This window comes from Temnothorax longispinosus, chromosome 5, assembly GCF_030848805.1.
Source record: "Temnothorax longispinosus isolate EJ_2023e chromosome 5, Tlon_JGU_v1, whole genome shotgun sequence".
NCBI classification, from domain to species: domain Eukaryota; kingdom Metazoa; phylum Arthropoda; class Insecta; order Hymenoptera; family Formicidae; genus Temnothorax; species Temnothorax longispinosus.
Window position 1 is genome coordinate 9,881,170 of NC_092362.1, and position 16,491 is coordinate 9,897,660.

At 32.1% G+C, this 16,491-nt stretch overlaps 2 long non-coding RNA genes across 2 annotated transcripts; both read right to left on the reverse strand.

Moving 5' to 3' along the window:
• Window positions 1-5,716: 5,716 nt before the first annotated feature.
• LOC139813720 (uncharacterized) lies at window positions 5,717-6,175 on the reverse strand. Its single transcript, XR_011732225.1, has 2 exons — window positions 5,968-6,175; window positions 5,717-5,893 (listed from the first exon to the last, which is right to left on the reverse strand). It is a non-coding gene; the product is annotated as an uncharacterized lncRNA (long non-coding RNA).
• Window positions 6,176-11,985: 5,810 nt separating this feature from the next.
• LOC139813278 (uncharacterized) lies at window positions 11,986-12,556 on the reverse strand. The gene is made up of 3 exons (XR_011732106.1): window positions 12,473-12,556; window positions 12,210-12,302; window positions 11,986-12,044 (listed from the first exon to the last, which is right to left on the reverse strand). It is a non-coding gene; the product is annotated as an uncharacterized lncRNA (long non-coding RNA).
• Window positions 12,557-16,491: the final 3,935 nt, after the last annotated feature.

The following is a 16,491-nucleotide window of genomic DNA, read 5'->3' on the forward strand; positions in this document are numbered from 1 at the left end:
ATTCTTCAAGAATAAGTATAATCGGTACATCAGCATGCAAAGATGAAGGCTGCATTCCGATATTCACTACAAGTACTGAAAATCTATAATTTACGTAACGTACACTATAGATTTCCAGTACTGATGATGAATATTGGAACGCAGCTGAAGAGATGTATGTTGAAAAAAGTAATGTTAAGTCCAAACGGCACTGTTGTGTTTTTTGTTTGAAACTGCAATCTCAACTCGCACAGCATTTAGTAATAGTGCACAGTGATGAAGTTGTAAAATCCACTATTTTTTCAAAAGAAAATGAAGAAAGAAAAATAATCTTTGGTTAATTTCTTTTTTTCTGCATCTTTTTTCCTCAAGCATTTTGCAATAAAGATGTTTCTTATTTGTTTAATTAGTGTTGATAAAGTAGATGCAATTGCGGGCGCTTTATACATTTGGAGTCATATTTAGAACATGTTTTTAAAGATGTCAGCGCAATTCTTCGTCATTTTATCTTCATTGATTAACGTTCATTAGACGTAAAGCAAGAATAGAATGATAAAAAAGCGCGCTAATATCTTTAGAAGCGCGTTTTAAATACGGGCCCAAATGTATAAATCACTTACTCTATTGCATCTAGTTTATTAACATTAATTAAACGAATAGGAAACATCTGTATTGCAGAATGCTTAAAAAAAAAATGCAGAAAAAAAAATTATCCAAAGATTTTTCGAAATTGTTAATTATTGACTTTGAAATAAGTGTACAAATTACAGTTTTGTGAAAAATCGAATGGAAACGCAAATAGTTTACAAAAGACATAAAATCTTTTTGTTACTAAAAGTCATTAACACTTTATATTTGAGATATATATGATCTTATATAATATTTACAAAAATATTTATAAATATAAATATTTTTGAAAAAAACGAAAACGAAAGTTTACATAATATTACAAGTCTTTTTTTTATTTCAAATGGCTTTGTTTAGCAAAGGCTATAACATCTATTCACGTATTTATCAGATGGTAGGCAGGAGAAATAGAAAGAATACTTATTGAAGACTTTGAAACTTACAAAAAAGTAAATAAACATATAAATAGTGATATTTATAACACATTATCAATAGAAAGATTGCTGAGAAATATATTAAATTTTGTATACGCGGCTTAAAGGCAGCATACTATTCCAGTTTTATTATTACAGGAATTATTTTATTGTGTAAATTAAAAATGGCGAGAAGAAGCTGATGTACCAACCAATAAAGATGTTTCCTCTACTGGCCATTATAATCGTCAAGACAATACGACCACAATTTGGTTCGATTATCGTCAAGACGCTCTTTTAACCAATATAAATTAAGATCTTTGTTGACATCTTAAACTTAAGACTGAGGCGCTTGTTCACTCGATGACGTGCTTCGTTATGAGTGCGTCATCAACCTTTCAAGTTGAAGACACGACGCAAGAATTCTGGAAGTAGAGATGTGACGTCTAAGAATAATTTATAAATAAGAAGAAATAAAATCTATAAGATTTTACACACAAAAAACTTTATAAAAATACAAACCTTGCATAACGATATTAACATCCTTCACTTGTTCGCCTTAGTTATTATGATCTTTATTTGGTATACACCAAGGATTTGCGTTGGAGTTTCTTGAACCTATATACGTTATTTTGCCAACGATCTCAACGTCCTTGAGAGAGAGAGAGAGAGAGAGAGAGAGAGAGAGAGGGAGAGGGAGAGGGAGAGGGAGAGAGAGAGAGAGAGAGAGAGAGAGAGAGAGAGAGAGAGAGAGAGAGAGAGAGAGAGAGAGAGAGAGAGAGAGAGAGAGAGAGAGAGAGAGAGAGAGAGAGAGAGAGAGAGAGAGAGAGAGAGAGAGAGAGAGAGAGAGAGAGAGAGAGAGAGAGAGAGAGAGCTATTTACCATCCTTCATCAGCTTTGCTTCTACTTGACTCTATTTGGTACTATCAACTGCGGAGATTGCAAATATAAATTTTCAAATTTATAATCCAACATTTTCATATCATAGCTATTAAATTTTATTACGTCGTACATAAGATATATAACAAAGACCAGCGACGCGATGCTAGGTCCTTCGACTTTGTCGGGGAAGTCGACGATCCTTAATTTAAGTTGACGAGAATCTAGTGCGTTTGTAATTATTAATTAATATTAATAATCATGCACGAATCACTAAAATGCTAACAGAGCTGATTTTAATTAACTATTTACTGTTTACGAGAGCGTTACTTATGTAGTAACTTACAATGATTCATTCCGCGTAAACGGAATTCTGTAGTAACTTACGATACTTCACTCCGCGTAAACGAGGGTCTTTGGCAGAGACGCGGAGTGAATTATCGTAAGTAACTACAAAAATATCGCTCGCGTAAGCGTCGTATATGGACGTGCTTTCTCCTCGAATAAATGTAGGTTATTCTATAATGTTTCACTGATGCGTTCAGCAAAGCAGCTTGGACACTGCTTGGTGAGCGCTCGGTGAATCTTTATTATGATTAATTTGTATGTACATCCAGGCAAGAACCAATCATATTAAAGCCTGATTTATGAAGGAAATTTTAATCAACAAATCTCTATGGCAAGTATTCATAAGGGTAAACAGTACAGTTGTTGGCCACTTTAGAATGGTTGGCCAGTATTCATACCTAGTCGGTTCTTATTTCAAAACCGTCTTACCATACATATACCATTAAAACCATAGAGACTCTGCACAAGACTCTCGTATGGTAACGTAGCGTAACGTAACATGGGTCAACGCTCAAGAAACGTATTGGTTACGGCATTATACATTTCTTGTGCGTTGATCCACGTTATGTTACACTACGCTACCATATGAGAGTCTTGTGCAGAGGCTCGTAATCACACTACGAGTTGCGGATTCGGTTGCGGTTGAGGATACGATTGAGTGTTAAAAACCAACCAATTAGAACGAAGCAGTTCGCCGGCTAGGTTGCAGGTTGCAGGTTATAATTTAGGACCATTCTACAATACGTCGCAAACGATGGCAACTGCCAGTTGTAAAGTGTTATTTCCATGTTGCGCTTGTCAATTGCGGTTGTCCAAAGAGTTAGCGAATTTTTAATTTTTTGGCGACAGTAACTGGCAATCGGCAATCAAAAATAACACTTTTCAACTAACAGTTGCCATCGTTTGAGACGTATTGTAGAACCGGCTTTAGACTTGTGCCTATTTGATCAATCTGCAACTGTTCAGACCTTCACACATAAAATCCCGTAAGACGTAAAACGTAAGCGTAAGAAAATCGATCAATCCCAATCGAGTATTGTACTGTCCGTAAACCCCGATAGGTGAAAATACTCGATTGGGATTGGTCAATTTTCTTACGCTTACGTCTTACGTCCTTACGGGATTTTATGTGTAAAAGCCTTTAACCGTAACCCGAAACGCAACTGAACCCGTAAAGGTCTATCCAGACAAACTTGCATAGCGTATGAACATAAGCATAAGGGCCGGTCTATAATGGATGTTGTAAGCCGTAAGAATTGGCCAATCATAGGTAGTTTACACCGATTACTTAACAAGCGTATTAAATAGTAAATAACTAGTAAATAAGTCTGATTATTGGCTGATCAGTTCAAATATACTATTTGATACGCGTATCAAGAGATCGGTGTAAACTAGGCCATAGTTCATTATTCTTCGACCGCCAAGAGATTATAATATCCATCGTAGACCGGCCCTAAGAGAATTGATTAGTCCATATACATGTGCATAAGAAAATAGACCATTCCGTCTCTTTATGCATTTGCTTATGCACCTATGCAAGTTTGTCTGAATTGACCTTTTGCACACGAATTGCCATAATCCTAAACGTAAAACATAAACATAAGCTGAAGAATCAATCAGAATATTGCTTTAGCTTTATGTATTCTAGAAGACAATATAAATGATACACTAACATCAGGCTTTGGCTATGGAAAAAAACTGTGATGGCCGGAAAACAATACAAAGGCACAGGCAACAGGAATAGGGAATAACACAGGCAATAGATTTTCAACATATCGGAACCGTGTATAATGCATTCTGTTTCTATTTCCTGTTCCTATTGCTTGTACATACCTTTCTATTGTGTCCCGGCCGTGACGGCCAGCATTCCAGATAAAATTACGGCGGTGCGTGTGTTAGTGCGTATGTTATACCCGACGGACATGTGTTGGCATGTGTGTAGAGAGCGTCTAGGGGATCGATCATGTATCTTTTCCCCTAAGACGGAACGTCAAAAGTGAAAAGTTTATCTCTTTCTATTCAACACTAATAGAAAGAGATAGTTACATGAAAATTTTCCGCTCTAGGGAAAAAGTTACATGATTGCTACCTAAGAGATATTAAACTATCATAACGAGTTACGGAATACAAGTAGTGGCCGCTTTACCAGCTTGAACGAGTCCTCACAGCCTCAGCCAGAGTCGTACGTTATATCACCGACGAAATACCAAAGACCGACAATTTTATTTTGCGTCATTATTAAAATTTAAGTAATTAGTTGATAATATAGTACTATAATTTAATATTATTTTGATATTTTTTAGACATGTATATATATGTATATGTATAATAAAAAAACATAAATTTATAAAGTATTATCCAAATATATTTATGTTAATAATCACAAATTAGATTTATATCAATAATCAACAATGTCATCTTTTCTCGATTATTGCCGAGCACCCTGGAGGCCCCTTTGGTAGTCATGTTTAAATAAAATAACTCTCCTCAGCAAACACCAACTAATAATAATGTAACTTCAATATTATAATTTTCCACTCAAAAATGTAACTGTAATAAAACACATATTGTGTACGTAACAGTTATATTGGTGAGTAGGAAATTATAATATTAAGGTTATATTACTCTTAGCTGATGTTTGCTGGATCTTATTATAAATTATAATTATTTTACGTTTTATGTACAGATCTATGCCAATTAGTTAGGTTTCAAATTTAATACGGATAGTGCATTAATGCTATTCGATGTGCCTGCATTTGTAAGGTCTTAACATAGAAGTCATCAAATTTCTTCGTTCTTTCACAAAATAAAGTAACTAAATCGTAGTAAAAACTATGTAAACCTGAGAACATATTTTCCAAATTACAGAGACCATTGAGTGTAAGCGCACAATGACATTAATGCATCCGTTTGTACAAGAGAGTCTCATCGCTTTAATAAGAAAAAATTTTTATATTGTCAAATTCTGTGTAATACTGTTATTACGTCTGTAATTAAAAAAAAACATAGTTTACATCTCTGGCTAACATAATTTATTTTACACTATATGGTACAGGGTACAGTTGAGAAGAAAAGAATTGATGAATGATATGGTACAAGAGCTTGCAAATGGAACATCGAATAGCATTAACTGCAACTATTTCTACTAAAATTTAATTCTAAAAAAAATAGACTTTTACATAATATGTAGAATTGTTGAGAAATTGAGATGTTTTAATTATATACAAAAATAGTGTAATATACGATACTTTATTTCATAATTATACATTCTTACAAATAAAAGAAAAGTTTAGAAACTCTTAAACAAAAATCAAATACCTTTACTTGAATGTAGAAATTGTATTGCACACTGTAAGTATAAAAATAAAATTATCTCTCTTTTAAAACTATTTTTTTCCAGTGTACTATTAAACTCTAAAAATAAATCATAACTCTTTGGTGCAAGTGGACAACAGATTTGATAGTATACATAGAATAAAGAAGTAGATAATCTATTATTAATATAAGATAATACATTTCACAGATCCTATATTCTCTACAGCGTTTCTTAACGATGTAATCATCATTATCATAATCAATAAAAAAAAAAAAAGATTTATGAAAGTAAAGCCCAACATAATAACTGGACTATGAAACATGACTCTTTCCTGAAATATTCCAATATTTAAATGAATAAGTTGAAGCATTTGTAAGATAAAATGTACTAAAATAAAATATTTACATGTACGTTTCAGAGTTTTCTGTTTGTAATGAATCCATGCTTTGATTTGGGGTGACGTTCTATTAGCCAGTAAAGTGTACTTTCTTTTCATTTGTCGAATTTCTTCTAATGACGGTATAGTGAGATTTTCCATATGTTTAGCAAATGCTTCGAGCACTGCTTCCTTTTCCTCTTCAGTCCAGCGCATTTTTTTAGTTTTTCCGTAGGGCGAGGCTAAAAAAGAACAATATTAAAAAATAATACATACAATATATGCACACTATAGCTGCGGTCAGCCGAAAAAATAATTTTGCAACTGTTGTAAGATTCATTAATGTAGTGTTCTTACTCGTAGTTCCTGCCGGATTTAACTATGAACCAATTATAGAATTAAATAATTTTACAACAGTTATGGCCAGTCTACAATAAGTCGTTAGTCGTTAGTCAGATATCGGAAAAGAGCCGGAAAAAGTCATGAACGTGTCATAAGGCGATCGGAAGTCTGTAATCGGCAATCACATAAGCGATTGGCCAAATGCCATCTCTTACGATCACCGATTACAGGCTTCCGATTGCCTTATAATACGCTTATAACTATTTCTTCCGACATCTGACTAACGACTAACGACTCATTGTAGACTGGCCATTACATTGCCGTTTTTCTGCTGAACACAGTTAATGATAAGTTTTTAATTGCGACAGTAAACAACTGTAATCACACAAGAGCAAAAAAAACTAGCATTATAATGATACATGTGTGGAGAGTCTATTAGAGACGGAATATTATTAAATCCAAATGAAAGATTGCACACCGTTACAAACGCGAACTTCTTCTTCCGCCATCTTCTCTACTCTCCTCCTTTCGCTTGTCGCTCACTGCGACTTTCGATATATCGATACGATACTCCTCGCTCGACTCTCTTTCGACTTACAACACATGTTTAATGCAATAGTCTACATATCGAAAAATATTCTTGTATAATGTTATACAGGGTGTCCTATTTTAACTTTTGCACGTAATATCCCAGGAATCAATAATTTCATTTAAAAATGTTTCAGTCAAAAGTTGTATAGTTTGGAGGGGGCCATAAGATGAGCTGACTAAATTTTAAGTTTGGCGCCTACTTTAGACCCAATAAGACCCAACTTGATTTTTTAAAGTGGAAACCCGAATTTTTATTGTACCATCTTTTTTTACTAATTAATTTGAACAACTTTTGTCTGAAACATTTTTCTATTTGCCTAATACTTTTTGAGATATTCAAGGAAAATTAAATAATTTTTTTTTATATTCTCGACAATTATTTGTCAGAGGGAAAAGTGATACAGAACTTTTTGACTTAATTTCGTTTCAAGAACATACTATTGCAATAGTACTCCAACTTTTTTAAATATTTATGTATGCATCTCCTTGGAGCATGTATATACAAATATTTAAAAAAATTGGAGTACTATTGCAATAGCATGTTCTTGAGACGAAATCAAGTCAAAAAGTTTTGTATCACTTTTTTCTCTGACAAATAATTGTCGAGATATTGTAAGCTAAATATTAAAAAAAAAATTATTTAATTTTCCTTGAATATTTCAAAAAGTATTAGGCAAATAGAAAAATGTTTCAGACAAAAGTTGTTCAAATTAATTAGTAGAAAAAGATTGTACAATAAAAATTCGGATTTCTATTTTAAAAAATCATGTTGGGTTTGAATTTAAAGTAAGCACCGGACCCAATATTTAGCCAGATCATTTGATGGCTCTCTCAAAACCATACAACTTTTGTCTGAAATATTTTTCAATAAAATCATGTCCCTGAGATATTATGGTGCAAAAGTTTAAATAGAACACCTGCATAATATATTAATCGTGGTGCAAAATTTGAAATAATAGGCTGTTTAGAATGATACAGCACACTTCACATATACTACGTTTACGCGAGCGTTACTTCTGTAGTAACTTACGATAATTCACTCGTTTACGCGGAGTAAATTATCGTAAGTTACTACAAAATCCCGTTTACGCAAAGGAATTATCGTAAGTTACTACAAAACTAACGCTCGCTTAAACGTAATAATAATAGAGCAAACTGTTATATATAGTGAAAAACTCACTAGATCTTTTGCGTTTCTTATTAATGGGAGTTTTCTGTTTTTCATCCTGATTTTCATATGATGTTGAAGCTTCTTCTGTGATACATGGGGATACATCTGAAATAATAATTTATATTACCATTTTGAAAAGTATCTAAGAATACATACCAAAACTACTACGAACAAAGAAATACTGTATATATATAGTGAAGCTGTATATTTAATTATATTTAATAACATTTTTGTATATAATAATTAAAGCATCAATTTTTCTTACTTTGTATAGTATCAGTACAGTTATTGATATCATTACTGATGTTAAAAGAATCGTTAAGATTTTTGTCTTCATTGTCTAATGAAGATTCGTATCTCGAATCTTGTGTCTTTCCTACAACCGCTTCCAAATATTGAGAAATTTTTAAAATATCTCTGCTCGCCTGGGGCTGCCTATAATGTTGTTTATGTATCTTATCCGCATGGCCCATGAATGTGGCCAACTCCGAAACTTCAGCATCATTTAAATTCAGTTGAACACAATACGTTGCTATTTGTTTCCTCAATGTCGTACCGCGCAAAGTTTCAGGATCACTTGGATTACATTCTTCCGCAAATTTGCGCATCAAACCACAAGCTTTAAGATGCTTGTAGCGATTGTCTTTAGTAACATCAGGTAATCCAAAGATATATGGATTTTTACTTGATACATTAGCTTCTTTTCGCCATTTTAAAATTTCATTTACACAATGAAATAACTCCTGTGATAATAAAACTGGGACAGTACGTCCCTTTTTTCCGCGTATACAAAATCTAACATACTTTTCAGCAATCTTTCTATCTTCTATTGATAAAGTGTTATAAATATCACTATTCATGTGTTCATTTACTTTTTCGTAAGTTTTAAAGTCTTCAATAAGTGTTCTTTCTATTTCTCCTGCTCGCCGTCTGTTAAATACGTGAATAGATGTCAATGTAACCTCTGCTAAAGAGAGCCATGTAGAATATGAGAAAGATTTTTGTAACGTCACGTAAGCTTCCGTTCTCTTTTGTTTCAAATATTTATGTAAACAGTTAATATCTTCTAGTGATGGAAGGATTTCTCTTTTATGTCTTTTTTTAGCAGTTTGAGTTTCCATTACTGTTTTATTCACGCTTATTCCAATGTCAACAGTTAACAATTTCAGAAAATTTTTGGCTAATTTCTTTTTTTCTGCATCTTCTTTCTTAATGCATTCTGCAATAAAGATGTCCTATTTGTTTAATTAGTGTTGATAACATAGATGCAGTAGCTGGTGCTTTATACATTTGTTCTTCGTTGTTATAACCTGCGACTGTATTAATTGCAGAGATGCAGTGATCATAAAACTTAGGCTGATAGATTGATTGGAAGTCTTCGATATCTTTATTAATTTTCTTTAGTGCTAATAAGAAACGTCCGAGAACGCGCAATCTTGCTCGAATCATATCGGCCTGATGTTGGGCTTTGTATTTTGTGCACATTTTATTTGCATAGATGATCAATAATTCGTCGTATCTAATTATACGTGTGATTTCATCGTCTCTCATAACAGGAAACACTATTTGTAGTGTTTCATTTGCTAAGTGATGCAGTCTGTTCATTACTCTTCTGCCCATAATCATAATACTTTTACTTTTGCTGAAATTCTTTTTGTGACAATTACGTGAATGGTAACGTATTGAGCTTTTCGCGTAATATGCTCCGCATTTCGAACAAGCAATAAAATCCGTAGCAGTTTTAAGAGAAGTTACATTGGGTCGTCTTGATACAATTAATTGTCCTGTATTAATATTTTCCTTTGTATTGAACAAGAAATCACCACGTTTTCGAAGGATATCTATTATTTTTTGCCTTTCTTCATTTTTTTTAGGCAAAACAGCAAATTTTTTAACGTCTGGTTCATCACGGTGCACTGTTTCTAAGTGCCGTGCGAGTTGAGATTGCAATTTCAAGCAAAAGACACAACAGTGCCGTTTGGACTTAACGTTACTTTTTTCAACGTACATCTCTTCATCTCTGCATGCTGATGTACCGCTTATACTTATTTTTGAAGAATCTGAACTGGACTGTGAGGATACAGATTTTCTTACAGCTGATTCCTTGTGTGGACTGATATTATTATCTGATGATGTACATTCATTTTCTGAAGGAACGTACTCCGATTCATCATCACTACTTCCGTTATCGTTATCTATATTTAGTATAAAAAAATAAAATAATTTTAGTATAAATAAATTACTTTTTCAAATGTAAATACATAGCAATCGTTTTTGTAAATTTGTATTAAATAAAACTACTTGTAATATGATTAATTTTTATATTATATTATATCTATTAATAAATGTAAATATTCAGAAATTATTTTTGTAAATAATTTATATTTATTTATGTTTTAACAGTAGTATTTAACAGTTTATTTTTTAAAACTATTTTTAAATAAATAATCCTTAGTAGTCTTTTACAAATAGTAGTTTGTAAAAAACTGCTAACAGTTATTAAGACTGTAAGAGTCTTTATAAAATACTTATATTTAATTTGTACATACCAGCATTGCTAAAATTTAATTTTTTGACGCAATTCTGTACAGTAGTTTGCTCAAACTGATTATGTAAATCTATAAATAAGCATAAGTAAAATAACAATAAATCTGCCCAAACGTATTATAACACGTTAATTTATATTTTTTATAAACATTACTCGGCATTGAATCGTGCAAGGGAAATAAGTTTTCCTTTGATTCTCTTCACTTTTGTGTCATTATCCTATGATTGATCGACCTATCCAACATTTACCTGATGGCTGGAGAAAAGTAATAGGAGAGAACCAAAGGAGAAATTATTGTTAGTCGCGCAGGATTCAATGTTAAGCAATGTACAAGCTACAAAATATTACACATTACATGCAACTTTAAAAATAAATTTAATGTGACTTACAGGATTGAGAAATGTCCTTGTCTGCAATTAGGATATTGTTTTCTATTGTATTATTTAATATTGCATCATGTGCATTTACATCGTCAATCATCTCAATGTTATTATTTTGCGACGAATCGTGTATATTTTCTGGAAAGAGACAGTCTTTTACTACTGAAGAATTTACAGTAATACATGACATTATAAAGATATTAAAAGTATGATATAATATTAAAGATATATTCACAAAGAAATATTAAAACGTCAGTTTCTCTGGTAATCACAGTCTTTATCTTGTGTATAAGTTTTGTATATTAATATTATTTTTATTTTTATTAGTAAAAAGTTTAACGTATTAATATCTAATATAGAAAAATATAAATAAAATTCTGTGTATAGAGCATTTACAATTTAAACTATATTTAAGAAGTTAATAATATTAAGAGGAAACAGCATATAGATCTGTCTTCCTATATAATCATAGTCACCGTTTTGTATATCAGTCTTATTTTCATTTTTATTATCTTTAACGCAGATAATTGTTTTGTTACAATCTAATAAAAACAGCAGAAATAAATAAATTTCGTGTTTATCAATAAAATATAAAGTATTAATGTAAAATGCAAAAAGATAAAAATTAATTACTTTGTAGCACTCACAATATAAAACTGTATTTAAAGAAGTTGATAATATTTAGAGAAAACTCACCATTTATAACTGGACTATCTGTCTTCCCTAGATAATCATAGTCACCGCTTTGTGTATCAGTCCCATTTTCATTTCCGTTTTCATCAATACAGTTTATTGGTTTGTTATAATCTAATAAAAATGATAGAAATGAATTTCATGTTCATCAATAAAATATAAAGTATTAATAAATGTTATATAGAAAAATAAAAATAAATTACAGTGTATGTAGCACTTACAATATAAAGCTATATTTAAAGAAGTTAATAATAATAACTGCAAACTCACCACAGAGTATGGAAATATTTGTCTTTCCCAGATAATCACAGTTACCGTTTTGTGTGTCAATTTTATTTTTATTTCTGTTACCATCAAAACAGACTATTGGTATCTTATAATCTAATAAAAATGATAGAAAAAATTTTATGTTCATCAATAAATACAAAGTATTAATATGTTATGTAGAAAGATGTATAAAAATATTGTATATAAATTACAGTATATGTACAGCACTTATAATAAAGCTATATTTAAAGAACTTGATAATATTAAAAGAAAACTTACCACTTAGTAGAGGAATATCTATCTCTCCCAGATAAACACAGTCACAGTTTTGTTTATTGGTCTTATTTTCATTTATGTTATCATTAAAGCAGGCTATTGGTTTGTTATTATTTAAAAAAAATGATAGAAATATAAATTTCATGTTTATTGATAAAATATAAAGTACTAATATGTAATGTAAAAAAATGAAAATTAATTACTATGTTACATTTAGAGTGAAACTATGTATAAGTAGAGCTTGATAATATTGAGAGAAAACTCACCACAGATTGGGATATCTGTCTTCTCTAGATCACAGTCACCTTTTTGTGAATCAGTCTTAATTTCAGTATCAACACAGGCTATTGGTTTGTTATAATCTAATAAAAATGATTTTAAAAATTTCATGTTTATTGATAAAATATAAAATATTAATATGTAATGTAAAAAGAGAAAAATTAATTATTATGTTGCACTTACAGTGAAACTATACATGTAACACAGTTTGAGAATATTGAGAGAAAACTCACCACAGATTGAAATATCTGTTTTCTTTAGGTCACAGTCACCTTTTTGTGTATCAGTCTTATTTTCATTTCCGTTATCAACACAGTCTATTGGTTTGTTATAACCTAATAAAAGATAATAAAAAAAGTTTCATGTTTATTGATAAAATATAAAATATTAATATGTAGGTAATGTGAAAAGATACAAATTAATTACTATGTTGCACTTACAGTAAAACTATACATAGGTTTATACCTACAGCTTAAGAATATTGAGAGAAAACTTACCACAGATTGAAATATTTGTCTTCTTTAGATTACAGTCACCTTTTTGTGTATCAGTCTTGTTTTTATTTCTGTTATCATCAACACAGTCTATTGCTTTGTTATAACCTAATAAAAATGATAGAAATAAATTTCATGTTCATAGATAAAATATAAAATATTAATATGTATGTAAAAAGATGAAAATTAATTTTCATGTTGCACTTATAATAAAACTATATATAAAGTACAGCTTAAAAATATTGAGAGAAAACTCACCACAGATTGAAATATCTGTCTTCCTTAGATCACAGTCACCTTTTTGTGTATCAGTCTTATTTTCATTTATGTTGTCATCAACACAGTCTATTGGTTTATTATAATCTAATAAAAATGGTAGAAATAAATTTCATGTTCATAGAATATAAAATATTAATAAGTATGTAAAAAGATGAAAATTAATTATTATGTTGCACTTATAATGAAACTATATATAAAGTACAGCTTGAAAATATTGAGAGAAAACTCACCACAGATTGAAATATCTGTCTTCCTTAGATCACAGTCACCTTTTTGTGTATCAGTCTTATTTTCATTTATGTTGTCATCAACACAGTCTATAGGTTTATTATAATCTAATAAAAATAAAATAAATTTAAATAGAAATAAATTTCATGTTTATCAATAAAATATTAATACGTGATGTTGTGAGCGCACAACGCACTTGGCAACCGAATTGCCAAGTGTCAGGGAAATTCGACCCTAGCGACTAAAATCGTCAAGACCAAAAATCCATCGAGGACCGATATCGCTGACGCGAAGGTCAGCGCGGAGCGCTGACCACACAGGTTAATGCTACCACGGGCGATCCCGAGGTAGCAACGGGAAACCAATATAAGACCGCCGAATCGAGCGATTAGGCAGTCGGTCTGAGAACTCCACGACGCCGCGTTGAAACATCTACGAACTCTAACGAATCGCGAGACGGGAACATTAAATAACGAACACCTCGTCCAAGCCAAGCTCTAGTATATTTAATAAAGTGTTAAAGTGGTGTTTAACAAAGTGTGGTCATTAACCGAGCCCGCCAGACGCCCTCATCCCGATCCTTCCGAGCTCGCGAGCGGAGCACGACCCCTTCAGCCGTCTGAACGGCTAACAGTAATATAGAAACTGTTTCTATTATTTCAACCTGAGTTTTTTATACCAGCCATGTGGAAGATATTATTTTTACGTGTTACATTCATTTTTTTTACTCTCATGGTTTTTATCTTAAGTTTTTCGCATGTGATACACGGTATACCTTTATATATATTCTGTAATAATTGTTGCAATAGTTTCTTATCGTCTGTAATGTTAAAGAAAGTAATTATTGATACCATTGAGTTATTAGCATGCTCACAAGTTTTTATTTTCATACATTAATCTGTTTTTTTTATCTGAACTGTTCAATAAACTATGACATCGCAAATAGAGTTTAAAATCAGAGGACAGGTAACACTAGATGACAGGAATAATATAAATACAAAAGTAATACGAATGGAAATTATAAACTCATTTGTTGTAATACTTTAAACTTATTTTAACCTAGGTAGAGATGTACGTGTAATGACAGGATAAAATAACACAATCAAAAATACAAAACTTTCTACTTACTGTTTTTTGCTATAACGTTTGCTGGGTACATACGTCCATCACAATATTTTACCTTTGTTATGCCTTTTTTAATAGTAATATTTTTAGAATTGCATACGTATTGTACGTTATCCAAATATTTTACTAGTGCATACATGTTTTAAAGGGAAAAAGAAATCTATTTATTTTGTAAAACTGTGGAAGGACGTGTCTATTTCTTCTCTTAAGTAAAGACCTGGAAGAAAGATGATACACAAGAACAAAAGAATGCCGTGTTGAGAATTCCAGAAATATAACGGTCACTCTTGAACTCAGATTCTTCAAAGAGGAATTCTTAGAAAAGGAACGTATAAAAGAATATATAATATTTTTATTCTCCCCAAAAATCTCGTAATAATATTAAAACAAAAATTTGGGAGAAATCCCTCAACTCGGCAAACTCTGCCTGAACTACTTCTTTTCTTTTCCCGCAAAAAGAAGTCTGTTCTTTCTAGCTGAATTTTAAAATCCAAGTGCAATTATAATAGGGTGCATCTAGAAGCACGACCGCTCACTGAACCACTAAGACCGGTATTCATAGTCGGTTCTTATATTTAAGACCATCTTAAGTACAATCTTAAGATGTCATTAACCAATCACAGAGCCGTATTAGCATCTTAAAACATTACTTAGGGCGGTCTTAAAATAAGAACCGACTATGAATACTGGCCTAAGTAGCAATTGAATATGATTGGTTCTACCTTTGGAACCAACCAATCACACTTATACTACGTTTACGCGAGCGTTACTTCTGTAGTAGTATTTTATGATAATTCCTTCGCGTAAACGGGATTTTCCTTCGCGTAAACGGAATTTTGTAGTAACTTACGATAATTTACTCCGCGTAAACGAGTGATATATCGTAAGTTACTACAGAAGTAACGCTCGCGTAAACGTAGTATTAGGCCGGTATTCATAGTCTTCAAGATCGTCTTAAGTAATGTCTTAAGACGCTAAGGCTCTGTGATTGGTTTATGACATCTTAAGGCCCGGACACACACTTCTGCACAACGCATAATGCGTAAGCATAAGAAAATTGATTGGTCCATACACATGTGCATAAGAAAATAGACCAATCAATTTTCTTATGCTTACGCATTATGCGTTGTGCAGAAATGTGTGCTCCCCGCTTTAAGATTGAACTTAAGACGGTCTTAAATAACTATGAATACCGGCCTTAATTGCTACTTAGCGACTCAGTGAGCGGTCGTGCTTCTGGATGCATCCATAGGTTAACATTCTCGCTAAAAACTATCAAGGACTGCGCACAATAAATGGTATACGGAACAGGGAACAGAATAAGGAATAGTTCAATATATTAAATAAGGAAAACATTCCATATTTAACATATTAAACTGTTCCTTATTCTACGTTCTCTGTTCCCCATTTCATTTATCGTGCACAGCCTCTTAAGGTGCCATAGCATCGAGTGTCGAGCGTCAAGCGTCAAACACGCACGCAGCACTCTTGCGCAGATGTTTTAAGCCCGGTCTATAGGCCGTAGTTTGTAAAACGCACGACACACGCACAGTCTACATGTCAATCTAACCTCTCTCTGTGTATAGAGGTTAAATTGACATGTAGACTGTGCGTGTACGTGTCTTGCGTTTTGCGAACTGCGGCCTATGTAGACCGGGCTTAATCGTGCAGATTTCACGCTAATTGTAATCAATAGCCATTTTATTCAGCATCTTGACGCTGAAATCTGCGCGATTTGCATGTTTAGACATCTACGCAAGGGTATTCGGTATTGATAAAAAAATTTGTCGTAATAATAAAGACATAACATTGACCAATCACAGTCGAGCGTTCTAAAACATAAGACCGCAATTTTTATTGAGTGAAGACCGTCTTTGGCC